The sequence below is a fragment of the Microtus ochrogaster genome, linkage group LG3 (assembly GCF_000317375.1).
Source record: "Microtus ochrogaster isolate Prairie Vole_2 linkage group LG3, MicOch1.0, whole genome shotgun sequence".
Taxonomy (NCBI): Eukaryota; Metazoa; Chordata; class Mammalia; order Rodentia; family Cricetidae; genus Microtus; species Microtus ochrogaster.
The window spans coordinates 37,770,414-37,792,075 of NC_022029.1; the positions used below are offsets into that span (position 1 = coordinate 37,770,414).

Genomic DNA, 21,662 nt, shown 5'->3' on the forward strand with positions numbered 1-21,662 from the left:
TGGAGCTGCACAGGTGGAACTGCACAGGTGGAGCTGCATAGATGGAGCTGCACAGGTGGAACTGCACAGGTGGAGCTGCATAGACGGAGCTGCACAGGTGGAGCTGCACAGACGGAGCTGCACAGGTGGAGGTGCACAGATGGAGCTGCACAGGTGGAGCTGCACAGGTGGAGCTGCACAGGTGGAGCTGCACAGATGTGCTACTCTTTTGTGGCCTGGGAGTTTGTTGGTAAATCTACTTTCTGGGAGGAAAGCTTTAAAACTCCTCTGATGCAACCAAGTTTAAAAGGCAGTTGTTTAGCAGGGCTGCTCTTCACAGCACACATGAGTCCCTTTGTTATCTTGTTAAAATGTTGAGTTTTAGTCCACTTGGTCTGGGCCTAGGAACAGGCACATTAAAGGAAGAAAGGAGAGTCTACAAGTATACTGCCCTTAATGTGCCCAATCTCATCTGATCTAGGAAGCTAAGCAGGGTCTGTCCTGTTTAGTGCCTGGATGGGAGAAAGGAAGGGGATTATGTCATCTGTGAGAATAAGGAAAAGCTTCATAGTTCTGGGAGCAGCTGGGCCACCTGACTGGAATGAACAGTTTCAAAACAAAAATAGGGAAAAGGGACATCCAATGTAGGGATCAGCATAAACAGAGTTCTAGGAGCTGGAAAGCACAGCGGGCATGAGAAGGTTGTTCTCTATCAAGACTACACCTCCGACTACACCTCCGTTCTCTTAAAGATGTAAGGAGACCTTGAAAGTTCACCAATACTACGATTCTCTGCACTTATTCAATACTTCATTTGGTTTTGAATCCTTATGACAAGTCAGCATGATGAGTTTGAAGGTCGTCATTGAATAGATCAAGAAACAAAAACTTAAGAAGTTCCAAATTATGTCCGCAGGGCCATGAGAGGATGAGAGTGGAGCACAGAGGAGTAGGAGGGAGGCATCTGCCTTCAGTTCATTCAATAGAAAAGAACATGGCGGAGAACCCAGACATAAAATTGGCCTGCATTTTCTTAGCATTATCACCTAAAAAGTTTGAACAGTATCACTGGTAACAAAACACTCCTTCTCTCTGGGCAAGCAGCATCCCCCATGCAACAAGGCTGCCTGAAGTTGGCATTCATCTCTCTATACTCTGCTGTGGCCCAGGAGTTTGCTGGTAAATCTGCTTACTGGGAAGGAAAAGACCCTGAGTTGCATAGTGTGCCAGTTTCTATGATATGGATGCTCACAGAATCTCATTTTTAAGCCACAAGAGTGATGTTCCTAGGTGGAAAATGTCTGTGCTTATATTCGATATTTAGATATGGATCTGTGAAGGGTTAGCACAAAGTGCTTCTCAGTTATGAATGAAATGTCAATACAAATACCAATGGATTTAAAACGGTTTGATGTGTGAAGGAATTGCTCTAAACAATTGTGTTAGCTACAAAGAATGACGGCCTCACACTCCGGCTTCCCTTTCTTCATTCTGAGCAACAATTGTGATGAACCAGGTTTCCCAAGGGATGTAGCTGACCACCAGGTAACAGTAGAGCAAGGGTTTTTAATTTCAGAGTAAGACATACAATCTGCTTGCTAACTGGATTCTGAAATGGCTGTAGTATATTTTAGAACTAGTGCAGTAAGTAATTTTTACTAATGTGAGACACTGCTGATCAGTAGCCATGGGTTCAGCCGTAAATAGCGGGTGTTCTTTTTTTCTTTTTCTTTTTTTTTTTTTTTTTTTGATTTTTCGAGACAGGGTTTCTCCGTAGCTTTTGGTTCCTATCCTGGAACTAGCTCTTGTAGACCAGGCTGGCCTCGAACTCACAGAGATCCGCCTGCCTCTGCCTCCCGAGTGCTGGGATTAAAGGTGTGCGCCACCACCGCCCGGCAATAGTGGGCGTTCTTATGAGACAGGTGCAGGATGCGAAGTGTCCCACCTGGCTGCCTATGGCCAGCACGACCGTTACAGCTCAGTGTTGTAGACTCATCCTTCGCTCTCTCACACTCCACATCTCCATCTGCTAGGACCCCTGGCTTGACATTCATACTACATCCAGAATCAGCCCATATTGTCTCCACCAGTGCACCTGGTCTCGGCCACACCCTAGTCCATCTAGATTACTTTAGTTAGCCTTCTCGGCAGGTTAACTGGCATCACCCTTGTTGACCCAGATTGGTCTGTGGCATCCCTCTGCTCAGACCTGCTCCCAACCATCCTAAGAAGAAAAGCCAAACTCTTCTCAGGAGGCTCAAGGTCCTACTGGATGTTACCACTTTTCTTCCTCCTGATCTCATTTTCCCCCTAATTTCCCATTATTCTTCCCCTCACTTAATCATTTCAGGGCACACTGGGCTCTTGACTGTTGCTAGAACATGATTTTCACCTCATGGTCTCACGTGTGCATTTACTGTCCCACTAATTGTTTGCTCTTCCCCAACATAAGCAATCTTCCTGCCAAATCTTTGTTTGAATGTTGCCTTTTTAAGGGACATTATGCAACTGTCCTATTTAAAGTCATGCTCTCCCTTTCTATCCACTGCTAAGCCCTATTCTTACCTTGCTATATTTTTTTCCTGGTTACTTATCGTTTTTGACATACTCTATAATTTACTCATTTTATTTGTCCAGTGTTGGGTTCCTTCAACAGAATGCTAACTCCATGAGGATGAGACTTTTTATTTGAGTTTATAGATGCTCAGCAAATACATGTTATATAAATATGTGGGTACCAAGGGCTGTTTCCTTTTCCTAGAAAAGAAAACAAAGAAACACAAAAAAGGGAAGACAATCCGGATATACACCAAACCCAGTAAACCATACATTTTCCATGGTAGTCTACACACAAACACAAGGGGGAAACTGGAAAGCAGAGAGGAACGCTCCCAGCCATGTCCTACAGCTGCAGAAGTCATGAAGGACATACATGACCTTCACATGTGGGGTTGCATGGATAGCCACCAACCAGATCCAAGAAACGACGTCTCTAATCCTGATGACGACATTACCCAAATATGACTCCTGAGCAATAGAACCAACCAGAAACTCTGGTCTTCTGGAGAGTGTGTTGACAATTCTTCCTCACCCCTGTGCCTTCCTTCCTTGATTGGCCTGGTTTTTTTTTTCCACACTCTTAAATGTAAATGTGGTTTTTTAAATGAGAGGAAAAGCATTAAAGCCTTTCTCTCTCTGGTACCCCAGAGTCCAGGACTGAAGCCCGCTCAGGTTCTGCAGAAGGGAAGGGGGCCAGTAGTATCATGAAGTCACGGGGAGGGTATTCAGCAACCTGGGAACCTGAACTCCTCCTGTGCTCTCAGGAGTGTGGACAAAAATTGAGAGAGAGCTTCCAAAAGAACGCTACTTGTGCATAAATTATGAATTGTGCTGTGAGCTATAATTTAAAAGTTCCCCAATCTGTGGAGTTCTGCTGAGGGAGATAAAGCCTGGGTTGTGAAAGAAAAATATGCACTAGTGTGAGTAGATTAGCACAGCCAACTCAATTAGATATCAGTGCCTGCAGCTAGAAAAGGCGTAATCTGTAATAAACAATTCTAGCACCTTGTTCTAATTTCATCTCTCTGGCTGTGAGAAAACACTCTGACCCAAAACAGCTTAGGGAACAACGAATTGATCTCAGCTTACAGGTCAGAATCCATCATCATGGGAAGTCAGGGCAGGAACTGAGGCGGAAACCAAAGAGGAATGTTGCTTTCTGGGTTGCATACAGCCCAGAACCGCCTGCCCAGGGAATGGTGCTGCCCATAGTGGGCTGGGCTCCTCTATGTTTTTAACGATCAAAACAGTCTCCCGCAGACACGCCTATAGGCCAACCTGAACTGGGCAATACCTCTGAGATTTTCTTTTCAAGGCTTTGTCAAGTTGACAGTTAAGGTTAACTAGTCATACCTTATATTTTCTTTGCAGTCCTTAAAAAACACTTCCCGTGTGTTTGTAAAATGGGAGTTCCCTATGCTGCTTTCATCTTCCTCTCTCTCCTTCTCCTCTTCCTTTCCTATCAAATCCAACCCACTAGTAGCTGAGAGTGGCCTTGAATCCTTTGCCACCGCAACAGGTTTCTGTGGTACTGAGGATCGAAACCAGGGTTTTGTGCATTGGACAAACACTTTACGAACTGAACTCCATCTCCGTCCCCTCCCTTTGCCCCTCTTGATCATTTGTTTCCTAAGTCCTGGAGGGAGTTGTCAATGAGGGTCCCAATCTGCGTTTGCTGAGAAAATGTCTAAGGTTTGTTCTTACACAGTGACCTTGGTTAGCAAGTGGGGGCTGACCTAGTATATCCCACTTTAGAGAGAAGGAGTCTGAGGTCTACCATGGGCCGGACAGTTCTTTAAGGTCACATACTAAAGTCAGCCCCAGTTTTATGGCTCTTGTTTCTGCGTATTGTTTATTCCTTGGTGTGCACAAAATGTATTTTATTGAGACTTAAAAACAAAAGCCAAATTGACTTTTCCTGAGATCTATTTGCTAGTGTGCTTGATGCTCACAGGTAAGAGGGTAAGCTACTTAAGTCAAAGAGGTCAGAGAAGGATATTGTTCAGTAAGGTGGAAGGAGACCAAAAGGACACCTAGAAAGAAAACAGCTCACGTGGCCCGTGCAGAATGTATCATAATCTCCTTGTTCAAGGTTTCCCTGGGTGCAGAAACTGACGAACCCAGAAATTAGTAAGGCAAATAAAGATAAAACAATGATCAGCTCCTCCAGTTTGGGAGAGAGCATTTATCATCACGTGTGTGTGTGTGTGTGTGTGTGTGTGTGTGTGTGTGTGTGTGTTACATGTACCCATATCACCAACATTTTCACTAGCAGATTAAATAGTTCCACAATAACTAGAGACCAAGCTGAAGCCACAGGCTGTCATAAGATGTGACCTCTGGGGAGGAGTTACCCACTTCCCATGATGTCCAACCTCTGACAAGGACAGCCACAACCTCTGACCTGCTTTCCCGTGCCCTCCAATTAGGAAGGAGCAGCTTTCTGAAGCACGGGTCTGCAAGCACAGTCACCTGCCAGACTCTGTGCAGCCCACTCAGTCTCTAAAGAGAAAGCCTGAATTCCTTGGGGAGTCACGAGAGACTCTGAAGATGTGATCCGGGTGACCCTGCAACACCATCAAACTGAAATTCTCTTTCAGAACTCTATCCTCTGCCTCCAGCACCTGTGGATTTCCGATATTGGTCTGTGTACGTTAGCACCATGGCTCACTCATATGGTCTTCCTGGAACACCTCACCACCTTCACCGGCCCCCCACAAACCTAGCCATCATCCAGGCTTCAGCCCATGGTCCTTTATAAAAATCGTCCTGATTTCCTAAAGTCAAAACCTATCTTCATTCATACTTCTGTTCATGATTCAAAGGAAAGAAAGACAAAAGAACAATAGAAAAAGGAAAATCTCTGTGTGCTCTGTGTGCCAAGCAGGGAGAGACAAAATGCATGTTCCTGTATCAAGTTGCTGGGAGCCTTCCAGAGGGAGACTGACATGTGCTTAGTCATAGCTAACGTTTATGGGAGCACATGCTAAGTGTGGATGATGCTTTAACTCTTTCCTCTTTACAATGAACTGGGAAGGCTCTGGAAGCACACAGGGGTCAATGACTTTGCCCAAGGTGACAAGGCTGACAGGAAGAGGAGCTAAACTTCCAGATCAAAGGCCCTGCCTTCTGTACTGCCATTACCTGGAGTCTCCAAAGGAGACAGTGGTGCCCGTGGGTCAGTAAAGGGCGCAGAGAGAAACCACTCTGGAGACGGTTCCAGGGAACAGCCTCTGCTTTATTGCGTGTGAGTAACCACTTGTACAGTGGAAGCCTGGCTCGGACTGGATAGTGAGGGCTCGCACCGCCAGGGGCTTTCTGTGGAAAGCACACGGAAGGAGAGGGAAGACTTCTCTGCTGGCCAGCTACCCCCTTCTCAGGATACTTCAGAATTCAGCGTTCCCACTTCAGGAGCACGGTGGGCCACACTTCTAACTTAGACGCTCAGTATGCCAAGAAGGCTGGCCACTAGGTCATGCCTGCTCTTTCTCCTATACGCCCCCGACCACCTCTGCATTCTGACTCAGTTGGTCTAAGCTGGAATCATACTGTTCGAAGGCACTCACACGGATTCCACCGGGCAGTGAGCCTATCTACTCTCAGAGCTACCAGCAAGGAAAGATTGAGTGGATGGCACATGGCTCGCGTGTGGGGACTGGAAGAGGCTTGAACAACTTAGCTGAACTTCAGGGAGCGACTCAGCCAGGCATGGAAGAGGAATGAGGTTATTACAGAGGGAGGAAGGGACTGCATAAGACTTGAATGTCATGCCTAAAGAATGCGAGATTATACCTGTAGGCAACAGGGAGACATGGAAGGCTTAAGAATGATTTTTTTTTTGTATTCATCATTTTTAATAAGCCCTTTGGAGGTCTTCTTGAGCCACCCACTTGGAAAAAAATCTGCCCCATTGGACATATTGAGGTGATATAATGGTGGCGTCGGTCTGATCTAGAGGTGGTGTGGAGGAGCACCCGACCATGCTCGGTCCATGAAGTGGAGGGAGCCAGAATCCATCTGGAAACATTTAACAGCTATGGAGAGTTTGAATGTTACTTCCACGATGCTGCAGTTCCCAGGGGACGGAGGTCTCTGTGTGGAGCGAGGTCACATCTGCAGTCTTCTGCCTGCCTGGAAATCCTTAGCCACTCGTCACTGATGATTGTGAGATGATCAGAAGAGAGGAAAAGGAGGTTGGCATTCAGAGGGTCCCTTGAAAGGTGGAGGTGGCCTCGATGTGGACAGTGGCCTTTGCACAGATTATAGATCTGGGGGCTTGGTCTCCATGGCTGTAGTCACCGCAGCTTTATACCAACAGGCCTCGTGAGGAGGCTACCAGAGTCTTCCGATTTGAAGGGCTGGAAGATCCCATGTTGCATAACTTCATTGCATGTACACATGTACTTTTAAAATGGTGTAAAATGACCCTCAGGCTATGTGCGCAAGATGGGGACAAAACATGTGAGTGTTGAGTTTGGACTTGGGTCCTATCCTCGGGATAGCTCGAGGATATAAATGAATTCAAAACTTCAGAACAAAGTCCCAGATTCAAATGGCTCTGGTCCCAGGAGTTTCAGCTAAGGAATACTCACGCTGTAGTAATTACTACTTTAGGTGGGTTATATCCTGAAAAATGGGCAGAAATGAAACAGTTTAATCTTACGTTTTGGGAATAATAGTTGCCTCTCTCATTGGAAATGAAGAAGGTGGCAGAAGGTTCCAGGTCTACTGGCAGTCATTTTGTGACCATGAGAAAATCCACACTTCTGGAAAAGTTAGCATAAGAAGATATTGGGCAGCCTTGGGTATTTCTGGGCATCCTCAGGTATTGCAGAGAAATAGACTGGAAGCTTGGAGCCTGTGCCCAACTCTATCTTTTGTTTTGTTTTTATTTTGCTTGATTATTTTTTTAGACAGGATTTCTCTGTCTGGAATTGGCTCTTGTAGAGCAGGTTGGCCCTGAACTCACAGAGATCTGTCTGCCTCTGCCTTCAGAGTGCTGGGATTAACGGCGTGTGCCAGCACCGTCTGTCCCCCGGGCCCAACTCTGGGTCATCTGTTATATGAGATAATAAATCTCCTGTTCAATTCAGTTACAACTGAGGGATTATTTCTATCTCTGTAATTATCAGTCTTTATTCTTGTCCGTGACTTTAATTAGAGAAGACTAACACCGCCTGTCATACCCCAGAGTCCAGAGTGTTTTCTCAATAAGCCATGTAGTGTTTCTTTCTGGGACCCACAAAAAATTCCTTCAAGAGGCAAAATGGGCACTAAAATGTTTAGAAATCAGAGCAGTGGAGCTCACGTGTCCAGTGTCACATGTCACACAGCAAGGTCTTCATCTTGTTGTGGTGATTGTATCTATGTATGTGTTGGGGTGCGTGTGTATGTGTGGGCATGTAGAGACCAGAAGACAACCTCAGATGTCATCTTCCAGTCACTGTCCTTCCTCCTTGTTTTCTGAGACATGGCCTAGATAGACCTCATTGCGTAGGGTAGTCTGGGTGGCCAGTGACCTCATGGATTCTCATGTTTCTGACTGCTCAGTGCTGGGATTACAGGAGTGTACCACTATGTTCAGCTTCAAAAGTGGGTTCTGGGGCTGGGATGGAGGTCTTCCTTCATGCTTGCACATCACTTTACTGAGAAGGCCAACTCCCCAGTTTAGTACACATGGTATTAATTATATCAAACTTCTCAAATAGCCACTACTGTACAATTCAAACTATGCCATAACTTATTTGCTAATTATTATGAGGGGAAATTTCAACTCTTCTTTTTTTCTGAGACAAGGTTTCTCTGTATATCACTGACTGTACTGGAACTTGCTTTGTAGGGCAGGCTGGCCTCAAACTCACAGAGATCCGCCTGCCTCTGCCTCCCGGTGTGCACCACCACCCAGCTAAATTTCCATTCTTATTGGTGTGCTGTTCACTTTCAAAGTCCAGTGACATCTATAGCTTCAGTCTGGTAAGATCAAGGATGTCAACAGCTCAAACACAGTCACCAAGAACATTCCCTTGAGTTTCAGTGACTCAGCTGGTCAACGCCTATAATCTAGCAAGAAAAGACACCTTAGACCCTTGGAAATATCCCTGGGCCCCAAGCATTGAGACATTGAGAGCCTTCATATGCGGGATTGCTGAACTGCAGACCTCGTGAGGCCCTACATAAAAAATGACAAAACAAGACTAGATGAGAGAGGTGACAGTGGGCACAGCCTCGGGCAGGGGGCAGGGAGGCATTGAGCAGCGCCTTCATTTCTGGCCACTTCCCAGGTCCCATTTCCATCAGAGAGAGATCCAGCTGGACTCAGCTCTCGGGCATGACATACATACTTCTAGACACTTTTGCTCCAGCCAGTTTTGAGTTAGTTTCTGTTTCTGGCTTGAATTAAAACCTTCCCTCGTGTTTATTTTTTAGTTAGGTCTCTTTTCCCTGAAGTGATGGCTAGTGGAATAAAAAGGCTTCAGATGAGAAGGATGCACACAATTCTCTGTTGGCCTTAGAGCAGAGGCTTCCTAGAGAGGCTGTGTGGAACCCTGAAGCCAGGGTCTGGAAAGATGCACGGTGAAGGGACACAATGAGCTCTGGAAATGGATGACCCCAAATCACTGCTACATTGCCGTGGAGTTTCCCTAGATCATGATAGGACTTCACCAGCAAGGGGCTTTTACAACTTTGAAGACCTTTGCTTGCTACAATTGGGCTAAGTGGAAACACCCCTGTTTTTGGCACCTCATGGATGCAGCTAGTCAAGTAGCTAAAACACCCCCCAATGACCAAGCCAGCCTCCCACAAATAAAGAGTCAGGATTGTCTAATCTCTGTAACTGGCAGTTTCTCTTGATGTTTATGAAAATGTTGCGTGAGCTGATATTACCACTCGGGGATTCCCCTTAAATCTCACATATACATGGATGGATAAGGTGGGAACTCCTTATGGATGCAGTCTTTTCTTAAAGGCTGGTTTTCAAAAGAAATTGTGAGTATGGGGGTGGCACCTGAAGGGAGGTGTCTGTCCTCTGATGTCTTTAGAATCTGGAGTCCCAGGCGGTTATGAGCTGTTTGACTCAGGGACTAGGAATTGGACTCAAGTCTTCTGGAAGAATAGTAGGAGCTTTTAACCACTGGGCCATCTCCTCAGTCTGCGGATCAATCTTGATCACTGAGAAAATCCCACTGCAGAGGTACCCATCCATGGTCATCGGTTTGGATTAAACAGCTCATGTATGTTTCAGTGACAGACACGTACATGTCTTTGCCACTCATCTATGTGGCGGTTTTTTACATTTCAGAAACCCCAAAAGGGAAAGCCTTTTTTGGTATGTGTTTGAAACGATCATTTTGTACCTCGTTAAGAATCTGCCATATGGCAATGCTTACCACATCCACAAAGGCTCCCACCAACAGTGACTTCTAGGGGAAATGCAAATAGCAATTACATTCCTGAAGTGGTAGTTGAGGTCTCACATTGCCGGTGGGGGGAAGATACGCTGGTGTGCAGGCACGCACCAATGAGCTCTACAGAACTCCTCCCAAGAGCCATTCAAAATCTGGGGAAGGAAACAAGACCCTCTAAAATGAGGTGGGCCAAGAGGGTACGTCGTGGTTACCCCGGAAACCAAGAAAGGCTTAGAAAGAATCACATGCAGCTCTTAAACATGAACTTCTCCCATCAGAGATGGCTTTACCTAATGCGTTTGACACCACATTAGCGCTGCCTCCTATTTGTGAATTCTCTCCTGGACCATTGCGGTTAGTGACTGCCAAGGGCTATCTACTGTGAATTGAGCGCTGAGTATCTGTTTTGATTCAACTGGGATCCCCAGAGCCTTCACTGGCGTGAACACTTTGTGCTTTCTCATGTGGCCCTAGTTCTGAGGCGCAGAAAAACATGTCCAGTTCTGAGTCGGCCTTCCAGCTGAGGTGGGAACAGGAGGGTGTGTTTTTGTGACCCATGTTTTCCCGACTGCCTCTATGTAAAGAATGGGTTCGTCTCAGATGACAGGGCTTCGGCTCTCCCGGAGCAGAGTCAAGGCACATTCTTGAATCCCATTGAGGAGAGGCTTGTGGAAACTGGAGGGTGTGGAGGAGTGACTGTGGCTGAACAATTAAGGGCTGTGGAGGATTAAACTCTGGAAATTGCCAGGGACCAACAGAAAGAGCTCGTTGAGAAGCAAGATACTAAATTCTCTAAGGGAACCCACCCAGCCTCTTACCAGACTGTTCTTAGCCCTTAAAGAGCTCTTATCCTCACCCACGTGCCTCTCCTTATAATTTTTGTTATGTCACATGAGTTTTGTCCCTTTATTCCTCTTCAAGGAATGATTTATTTATTCATTTGTTTATTTTATTATTTTTTTTTATTGAGATAGGGGAGTAGCTCTCACTTTTCCTAATGCTGTGACCTTTAATACGGTTCTTCGTGTTGTGCTGATCCCCAACCATAAAATTACTTTTGTTGCTACTTCATAACTGTAATTTTGCTATTGCTGTGAATAATAATGTAAATACCTGATATGCAGGATATCTGATATGCAAACCCTGTAAAAAGCATCATTCAACTCCCAAAGGGACTGTGACCCACAGATTGATAATGTCTTACTATGTTGCCCAGGCCAGCCTCAAGCTCTGGGCTGAACTGTTCCTCCTGCATCAGCCTCCTTGACTGTCTAGAACTATAGGCCTGTGACACTGGGGCTGGTTTTTCACAGAGAGTTCTAGAAGCTTAAGAATACCCAGTAACAACTGTCCTTCCAGAGCTCACTCGGTGCTATACGCCACACTCACTGGGTCTTACTTCTCATGGCAATATTCTGAAGAAAATACTCGTTTGCTTTTCAGAGAATTGAAATGTAGAGAATGTGATTAAATTGTTCAAGGTTATTGAGGATTGTGTGACTATCCCAGAACTTGAATGTCAGAGCCCAAACCCTGCAGGCCTTCAGAGGCTCATGTCCCATGACTCACGACAAGATCCCCACTTCCCTTTCACACGACTCATGTGTCGGACACATTTAAAATACTTGCTTGACAATAGTGAAATTTCAGGCTGCAAAGCATACGCGCTGAACAATAAAACTTGTCATAATTAGAAAGAATCATACTGGGGTCTGAACTCATGTTCTCTTCCTCACAAGGGCTAAAATGACACACAGGCATCATTTTTAAATCCAAAAGACTTGTTACCCCCACATAAAAAGATACTTGAGTATATCGTAGTTGACGATGATGGGATGTCAAAATGCGGAACTCTCGGACTCAGGGTTCCGTGACGGCATCTGACTCTTCTCATGTCCCAAGGTGGTCTCCTCAGACTGTTGCCTGAAGTGGGGTGCGAGGGAGGAACTGAATGCTCCCTTCATGTGTCTGGAAGGGGCTGGAGGGGAGCAAAATGCCAAAACAGTTTCCTACAGAAATTCTTGCCTCCAGTCTCTAAGTGCTTCTCTTGGCTTCCCTGTCCTTTGGCATGGCCCAGACTGTGGGTACAGTGGAGGAGGCATGGCCCAGACTGTGGGTACAGTGGAGGAGGGAACAAGCTTGGGTTCCAGTTTCTGCACCTCTTTGGAAACCCAGCTTAGTCTCCCAGAGAATCACTGGGAAGTAGTTGTCCTTCAGACTCGGGACACAACGGACTGGATTTTGACTTATGATCGACTTGTCTATCAACAAAGGGAAGAATGCGCAACCACCAAGACTTCCTGTATAGCTGGACATCATGGCACCTGGCACATGCCCACAATCCCAGCATTCAGGAGGCAGAAGCAGAAGGACCATCGCCAGCCTATGACCAGCTTGGTCTACACAGCAAGTTCCAGACCAGTTAAAACGACATAGTAAGACACTGTGTCAAAAAACCAGCCCACCAAGCCGACAAACAAACAAAAACAAAATTAAAGTCAAGCAAACAGACTCCCTCTGTGAGACAGTCTTCTTGGGGTGGGCGGGTCACTGGATGCTACGGAACCAGGAACATGGAAGGCAGAAGAAACCGCACACAAAACGCCAGCCTTTCAGGGACTGAGGGGAAACTGCAAACCCCAAGCCAGAGCACCTACCAAGGTAAGAGATCCCCAGTAAAATAAGGGCATCTTTAAAAAACCCATAGCTGTCTTTTGGGACCTAAAACAGTTGTTAAATCCTTCATAGCTTGGGGAATCTGGACACCAGCCTGTAACAGTACCAGCCTAGCAACTGTAAATGGCTATTAGTGGCCAATGGGAAAAGAGTAAGCATAACACAGCGAAAGTGAGAATTTGGTTAGCGCCCACATGGATGTGGGGTGTAGCGTATACACTTGCAATGCTATTTTTCAGTGCTGCCGAGTACTGTAAACATGCCCATGCACCTCACATGATTAAGTTAAAACTTGACCAAGGTGACTGATAACCTCTGGGGCACAGCTTGAAATATTAAGGACCCAATCAGATTTTATTCAGAGCAGAGGCAAGAGCTATTCTAAGCATGAGTTCACAGTGTGGGGGTGTCCATGGAATGTTGAAGGTACTAGGAAGACACCTTCTCTCTGCTTATTTACAATGTATCCGCGATTTCTCCTGTCCTCACTCAGCTCCAAATACCACCCTGGCCTACCAAACTTGATCCCACTCAGGACCCATTCAGGACCCACCCAAGACCCACTCAGTCATGCTGCCATGACTCTTATACCCATCTGGCAGTTTGAAATGCTCTCCCCAGAGATTTTATGGCACTTCCCATTATGCTCATGAATAGGTGTGCAATGAAAATCATTTCCCATTTCACTGCTCCTACATCCCCCAACCTCCTTGCTTGTGTTTTATGCAACACACACACACACACACACACACACACACACACACACACTCTTTCTAGTTCATGCCCCAACATTGGCAGTTCCTAAAAAATGGAAGCTCCTTTGTTCACTCTTCTTCCCCAGTTCTGAGAACTGGGGGTGCACACTGGAGGCGGCCCAGTAAATAATAGTGATTGCTGTTGTCAAACATTGTTATCTTGGCCTTCCTGAGTGGCTTGTTCCTATTCTAATACACATTTCCTTAGAGTATTACACAAGCAGGGCTGGTCTGGGCAAGCCAGCTTGCACCTTTATGTCTTAAGCGTGTTTTCTCTGTCTGGAACAACCTTGCACCTTTATGTCTTAAGCGTGTTTTCTCTGTCTGGGACACAAAGAACCCTGATCTCCTGGAAGCTGTACATACTTCCTCAAGGAATAGAACTCACCCTTTCAAAAACTGAGAAGAAGGAGGAGGAGGAACCAGGGTTTCTTCTTGTGACAGCCTGAATGGTGATTTCCCACCAAGTTCTGTTGCATAGCTGCATGAAACTTTAGCTTTCTTCCAACCAACAGAAAGAATCTGAGCTATCATTCCTGAAGTTTTGCCAATGTAAAGAGTGGTTGTTTTTTTTTTTAGTATGTGCTCTAAGGAGCAGTGATTTCTTCCTTCTATAACAAACTGCTAACTTCACCGCAGTGAAGATAAAGGAAATCTTTTGGAGACACAGGCTATGCAGAAGGCTTCCATGTCTCCACCCCGGGACCTGGAAAGTGATTCTTAAATCAGAAGATTGTTCAAGAACACTCACAACCCAACACACCAATCTCTTCCTGCCATTCTCTTTCCCCTTTCTTTATTATTATGGAGAGGACTCAACTGCAACATGGACAGCCGTGCTCGAAGTGTGGCTTGAAATTTAGGTGTTCGGGATAGCAAAGACTGTTCTGAAAGTAATTTAAACAGTAACCACAACAAACCAGACCTCGTGTGTTGAGAATGCGAGCCTGGCATTAGGTGTTCTGGATTTGAGCCGGAGATCTTATTATCTAGGACTTCAAACTTTAAGGACTTCTCAATCTTCGTTTTTTTATCTGTGTAAGGAGATGGCATCAACACTTGTCTGCTTATTGTAAGGGTTACATGAGTTAATGGACGAAAGGCTGTTAATACCATTGGGTATTTGCTGTCATTGTTTTTTTACTTGTTTGTTTATATGGTTTTTGCTTTTCCAGACAGGGTTTTTCTGTGCAACAATTCTGGCTGTCCTGGAACTGCCTCTGTAGACCAGGCTGGCCTCGGACTCAGAGATCAGGCTGCCTTTGCCTTCTGAGTGTTCTCATTGGGTGATGAGTGGTTGTTCTGTCCACACTGCCATTGTCACTATTACCACATCTACAAAATATGGCCACTTAGATATTAGTTTAGAACCCAACAGGGCATGCAGTTGAATCTCTCAATAGGATGCTTCCTGGAGCAAGTTATGACTTGATTCTTGTGTATTTTTGGTGAAGGAAACTGGTGTGATCTGAATGTTAGCATCTCTCAAAGCTCACATACAATCCCAGCCCCAAAGGCAATAGTTTTGGGGAGTTGGGGCCTTTGAGGACGACTAGAGACCTTATGAATAGGTGGAAAACCGTCATCAGAAGAGGCACCAGGGGCTGGGATGATGACACTGGCGGCAAGCGTATAGCCAGGTAAGCATGAGGACACAAGTTCAAATCCCTAACACCTATGGAAAATATTGGGTGTGGTCCACACATGTCTATTACTTCAGTGCTGTGGGAGGTGGAGACAAGAACGTCCCTGGGGCTTGCTTCCTGCTAGCCTCATTCCATTGTCAGCGAGAGACCCTGTCTCAAGAGAATGAAGTGGTGAATGACGGAATGCGGCATCCAGCTCTTCCTTTGCCCTCCTCTGTGTGCCCACATGGTGAGAGCATGCTGTGTACGAAGCAGAAAGTTGGCTCTCACCAAACATGGACTCCATAGGAGCCTCAATCTTGGACATTTCAGCCTCCAGAACTCAAATTAAATGTTCTCTTTATAGGCCACTCCGTCTGCGGCATTTCTTACAGCAGCCACAATGGACTAAGATGGAGAAGAAGGACTCATGGCTGCCATTTGACTAAGTACTTGGAGGGTCCCAGCACGAGGCTCTGGATATACGTGTCTTCCAAAACTCACAGTTGGAAATACCAGCACTCAGTGTGATAGGAAGTAAATCATGAAAGGGAGCCATCATGAATGGCATCAGACTCAAGAGAAAATTCCACTCTCTGCCATTGGGTGACTCAAGAAAAGATGGCTGCTTATAACCCCCAAAGTCATGTCTGTATCATACTCCAGCCTTTGAGCACTTTGATCATGGCTTTTTTTTTTATTCTCCAGAACTGTGGGAAATTGATGTTTGCTATCAGTCTACAGTGTTTTGTTATAATACCGCCAATTGACTGGAATGCCTAGAAAGGAAGCAATTCCGTATTTTTCCTCCTTTTATCTTCTGTTGGGGTTTGTAAAACCCCTCCACTGATTCTCTTAAAAGTTTTCTAGAAGGTTGTGTTACCTGACGAGTCAAATGATCAAGAAACAACTCCTGACAATCCTCAAGAAGAATTGGAAAAAACCTCGAATGAAAAAAAATATAAACTAGAAATGGCGCTAATTTTAATTTTATATAAATTCTAAGACCAGAACAAAATATGGCTATAAAAACTTCCTCAAGGGGAGTCCAAAGCACATCAGCATCTCTGTGTTGCTCATTTCCCGCTGCAGGCTTGACTCAGGACAGGGTTTGGACACCCCTCGCTTGAGTCCCCCTTTGTCCCCTGACGCTTAGCTGTGGATTTTGACCTCGTCACATCTGCTCTGTGTGGAACCTTGCCATTTCCAGGTTGCCATGTGACGTAATTTTTATGGATGGTTCCATCAAGCATCGTATGGTGCCTGTTTTGGAAACATTCCAGGAAACCCAAACGTTTCTACTCATCCCTAAGGACCTCGGGAAGACTTACGAAAAAGCTCCTCACTGATTAATAACAAATTCTACGGCCCGTATCCACAACTGTTTGTGTTATGGATGAGGTAACCATGGAAAACACAATAAACAAAACAGAAATAGCCCTTGCTCCGTGGTGAACATGTGACCATGGACATGCTGCCGTGGGAGATTTTCTTTCCTTCAGCTTTTCTACGTGTGGTCTGCAAAATAGGAGCTCACCTGGGTGATTTCAGGCTGACGTGCGTGTGTGTGTGTGTGTGTGTGTGTGTGTGTGTGTGTGTGGTGTTTAATGAAGATTTTACTATCTAACAACGAGTACAAACAAAAAGTGATTTCTGGTGTCTATTGTGATTGTCTGATTCCTCTCTTGATGCATTTTCTGTAAGTGTGCTATTGCCAAGTACTTCCTATACCTCTATCAAGCAGCATTTTCCTTGTGTAGCTTCTCCCTCTCCTGTCTTCCTGGTGTTTGGAGGAGCAAGAATTTCCCTGTCTTCAGGCCACCACACACACACACACACACACACACACACACACACACACACACGCACACACGCACACACAAAAAAAACCACATCTTGAAGCAGAGACAGAGAGCTTTCTCAGTCACCAAAATTGCCTCTTTGGCTTATCCTTAGCTGAGCGAGGGACAAGTTCAGACCCTCTGAGTGGCAACTGACTTCTAAGACCTACGAGAACAGCACAGAAACCCTCAAGTCATTTGCTAATCCTGCCCAAAGAGTTAATGTTTAAGAGTTCGAAGACAGTCACAAATGACTGGCTCCATTGAAGCTCTGGTTTCTTGCTTAAGTCATCACTTCAATGAAAATACTTGCTAACATTTGGGTGCCGACAGGGTGACATTGGGTACTTCAGGCTCTGATTGAGGGCTCCTTGCCACAGTTGTATGAGGTACAGATTAATTCACAGATGAGAACACTGGGACCCACAGCTTATCAAAGTTTGAAGGGTCAGAGCCTGTTGACTGGATAGTCTCCATAGCGCCCCTTAGCATTGCAGGGCATTTGGCCTCAGCCTTAGTCTCTCACAGCGTCTTTAAACTCTGACATCTAACATTATCTTTACACGAAGACATGCAAATAGTCACGCGTATATGCCAACGAATGGGAAAAAAAACTGGACTCACAAGTTTACGACTTGGACCGTCCTGTCCTAAGTATACTGTGGATAAACACAGACACACACACACACACACCACAGACACACAGACACACACACAAACACACACACACTTCCTTTAATTATCTTGTGAAGAACAGTTGAATTTCATTTTCATATGTTATTGTCTTAGTAAGGTTCCTATTGCTATGATAAAATACCATGACCAAAACAAAGTGCGGAGAAAACGGATAATTCAAGTCACACTCTATCACTTAAGGAGGTCAGGCAGGAGCTGAAGCAAAGGCCATGAAGGAATGCCTCTTACTGCCTTGCTCCTCATAGTTTGAGCAGCCTGCTCCCTTACACCACCCAGCACCAAGTGCCTGCAGTGGCCCCACCACAGTGGGCTTGGTCCTCCCACTTCAATTGTCAACCAAGAAAATACCCCACAGGTTTGCTCATAAACTAATCTGGTGGGGGGTATTTTCCCAACTGAAGTTTCTTCCTCCCAATTAACTCTAGTTTGGGTCAAGTTGATAGAGCACACACACAATTTCTACTTAGTCATTTAAATACAAATATTTCAAATACAGTTTCTGTAAGTCTGTTTTAACACTTATTTTAATGTGTATGGAGTCTGCACAGTGAAACAGACCATCTTATCTCCCTTTTCTGTGTTATAGTTCATATGAGGAAATGAAGGCATCTATTTGTTAGGTCTCCAGGGTCATTAGATGACCTTTTACTAGCAGACCTCTGCTGTGGGTCTTGTACCCTGTAAAGATTTGTCACTTGTATTGGTTTAATAAAATGCTGATTGGCTAGTAGCCAGGCAGGAAGTATAGGTGGGGCGACCAGAACAGGAGAATTGTGGGAAGAGGAAAGGCTCAGTCTGCAGTCATCACCCAGATGCAAGGAAAACAAGATGAGAATGCCTTTCTGATAAAAGGTACCAAGCTACATGGCTAACACAGACAAGAATTATGGGTTAATGTAAGTTATAAGAGTTAATAAAAAGCCTGAGTGAATAGGCCAACAGTTCATAATTAATGTAGACCTCTGTGTGTTTCTTTGTGATTGAAGGACTGCAGGACCTGGTGGGACAGAAACCCCTATCAACAGAACACTGTGTTCTGCCCAGCACTCACTGCTCTAACACCGGGCTCACTTTGGGGGATGGTTTGGGGAGGAGATGCTATGTGGGTACACACCAAGAGTATGTTCCTGGAGGATATCTAGAATTTTTCTCTGACTGTATAAAAAAAAATATCATCCTATAGAAAACACTCATCTTCAAACCCCTGTTGTAGCTGCCAATCAATAATACTAAGCCTCATGCTGGCCCTGGGAAGGAGGAGATGCTTGCACTGCCCTTTCTATTTTTCAAAAGGGGAACAAAAGTCAAGCAGTGTACCACGTCTTTCTCGAGGGAGCACAGTGCTCAGGCAGGGCTGCTAGGGTTATTCAAGACTCCTGGCTTGGCACAGTGGGTCAGACCACACAGCTTTCCTGTGTTCCATGTGTCTTATAGGAACTACAGTGGAGAACAGCACAAGCCTTAACTGTTCTTGTGGCACTATTCAAGCCATCCGCTGTAGTTTCCCTGAAAGAACCTATTCTCCCTGCGATTGGTAACTTGCTGGGAAGATAATTAGATCTGCTGAAGGACAGCCACAAACGCGATTTCAGCAGAGATGCAGAGCAGGAGTTCTCAGCGTTCCTGAGGTATTTCCTTTTCAGCCTTTCCCGTTGCAAGGGAGGTAGCAGGTATATTTAAATGAAGTTGAGCCTGGTAAGTTAGCATATGGCAATAGAAACGCATTCCTTGTAATCTTAAAAAGTCCTAGTCTAATGGTTGTTTTTGATAAAAGAAGATATTTTAATTTAATAAGTAAAAGAAGAACCCTCGCAACCTTTTACTAGTGGGCACACACACACACACACACACACACACACACACCCATTCAGCAAAGAAAAAACAACCCAAACAAACAGTGTTTGATCCTTCTTTGCTTCAGGGCATTCCATCCTTCAAGGGACCAGGGAAAAACAGCCTCATAACTTTACCACCAAAACGTCCAAATTTATTGAAACACAACGTAATGTGTAAATTTAGCAGAAACACATTTTTTTTTTGCCCCTAAACAACCACCGTGGCCAAGAATGCCTGGTTTTGTTTTTATAATAAACTCCAAGAAAAATCTTGAATTCCACCCTTGCTTTGGGGCTTGCTTAGAGCAAAGGTTCCTGTCTAATTGTTCAGTCGGATCCCCCTGTTTAACCTGTGCTTTGGGCGTTTTATTTCATGTTTGTACTGGTTCCACACAATCGTACTTAAAAGAGATTGCACATCCTTTCTTCTTAGGCAAAGCAGAACAATGCAAGGCTAACAATGCCAACCCCTTCTCAGGCTTATCAATAAGTGAAGCATTCAGCCTAGGCAAACCCTGCTATTGTAAACAGTTAGAGATTGCTCATCTAGCTACATTCCCGAAGACCTGCCTCAATGGAGAGTCGGCTCTCTCTTCACAACCCTGTGCCCACTCCTCACAAGGCTTTTCAGATTTTAAGAAGCTGCTCTAGTGTTACTATGTTCCTTATGGGAAACAAGCTGAGTTTTAAAGAAGGAGAGAAAGAAGTAAGTCACATAAAGTTTCCACACAAATATCACATTTTTAACTTACTTTAATCATAATTAAGTTGCTTTAGTGACACAGCAAAAACCTTGTTCTAACATTAATACCTTAGCATTGTTTATTTATAACACGCACAATATGGTGATTACAGCTAACTAGTAGCTACTTCTATTACAATCCTCTTTAAATTGAAATTTACTGGCTGGTTTCGGCATTTATGCTTGTTTATCAATGAAAAGTACTTTGTAACGTTTTTATAACAACGAATGGAAAGCAGCCATATGTACATGTACAGCTTTAGCCCTCACCGGACATACCTTGTTTGAAGAAAGCAGTGACTTTTTTCCCCTAAGCTTTCCACCACAAAGAAGGGTTATTCTTTTTTCCTTAAGATTTTCTGCATCACAAATCCCATCCAAATTATTCTAAAGAAGAAGCAAGAGGAGGTCCAGGAACCTTTCTCTTCTTAGACGAGCAAAGCAAACATTCCCATCTACCTCTCAGCCCTTTGGGAGGCACATTTTGTCACACACACACACACACACACACACACACACACACACACACACGCCTCTCATACTGGGTTTAGTGCTGAATTAGGCGGTCCTCTTTCAAATTTCCACTCCCACTTGCTGTTTTGAGCGAAGGATTTCTAAATAGTCTTTTCTTACCCAAAGCACACATCCAGTAAGCGAATTCTACAATTAGATATTCGGAGACGCAGAAGTGGAGGAGTTAGATAGGAATTTTTATTTCTTTTTAAAATACATGTTTTTAAAACTATTCAAGTGGAGCAGTTGTTTTTTTTCTCCTCTCTCTCTCTCTCTCTCTCTCTCTCTCTCTCTCTCTCTCTCTCTTTCTCTCAGCACTAATGAATGTAGCTGAACTGAGTTGTTTGAAGACAGAAAACTGCAACCACCGCCAAGCTTATTCTACTGGCCTCTCCCTTTTGCATAGAGAACACACATTTTTCCTTGCTGTGGAAGCTACTGTTTGCTTTGCTTTGTTTCCATCTTTGCTGCTTAGGGCGAGCTCTGTGAAATAATTGCAGTGTAGGCTGCTGGTGACAGGACACACGATAATAATAGCGGGAACTCCGACTCATGTTTCACAGAACATAAAACCAAACCAAAACAAAAACCACCCCCCCCCAAAAGACCAAAACCCTCTTCTTGGACCAATCTCTTGAATATCTCATATCATTGAGGGAAACTGCCCAGTTTAGTTATTTGGACATTAGTGACATCAACTGAGCTAAAGGGATTTGGAGCCAAAACATACATAAGCATTTTAAAAAAAATAATCCAACCAAAAAGTAAAGTAAGAGCCACCCGGCAGTGTCCAAGGCTGCACTGTCTAGCAGTGTGGTGTGACATCCTTTTCTCCAGCTGGGCAGAGGGCAGCAAAGAACCATTCCTCCTCCTGCTGGGGAGGATGCACTCGCACAGCTGGAGAAGTGGACTTCCTCCCATTCCTGGCATGCCCCTGTCCTCATCTGCTGGCACTGGGTGGGGGCACTCTCTTCTCACGACTCCGGCTGTCATGCCAACTAGACTTCCTTTTTTCCTTCCCATTTGTGCCCTGAA

The 21,662-nt window shown here is 44.9% G+C and overlaps 1 protein-coding gene across 1 annotated transcript in view; it reads right to left on the bottom strand.

Moving 5' to 3' along the window:
• The window catches only part of Vit (vitrin), a 120,280-nt gene extending 99,673 nt beyond the window's left edge, over window positions 1-20,607 (bottom strand). The window contains exon 1 of the mRNA XM_005360782.3: window positions 20,394-20,607. The gene's annotated coding sequence lies outside the window, so the exon portion shown is untranslated. The remainder of the gene's footprint in view (window positions 1-20,393) is intronic.
• Window positions 20,608-21,662: the final 1,055 nt, after the last annotated feature.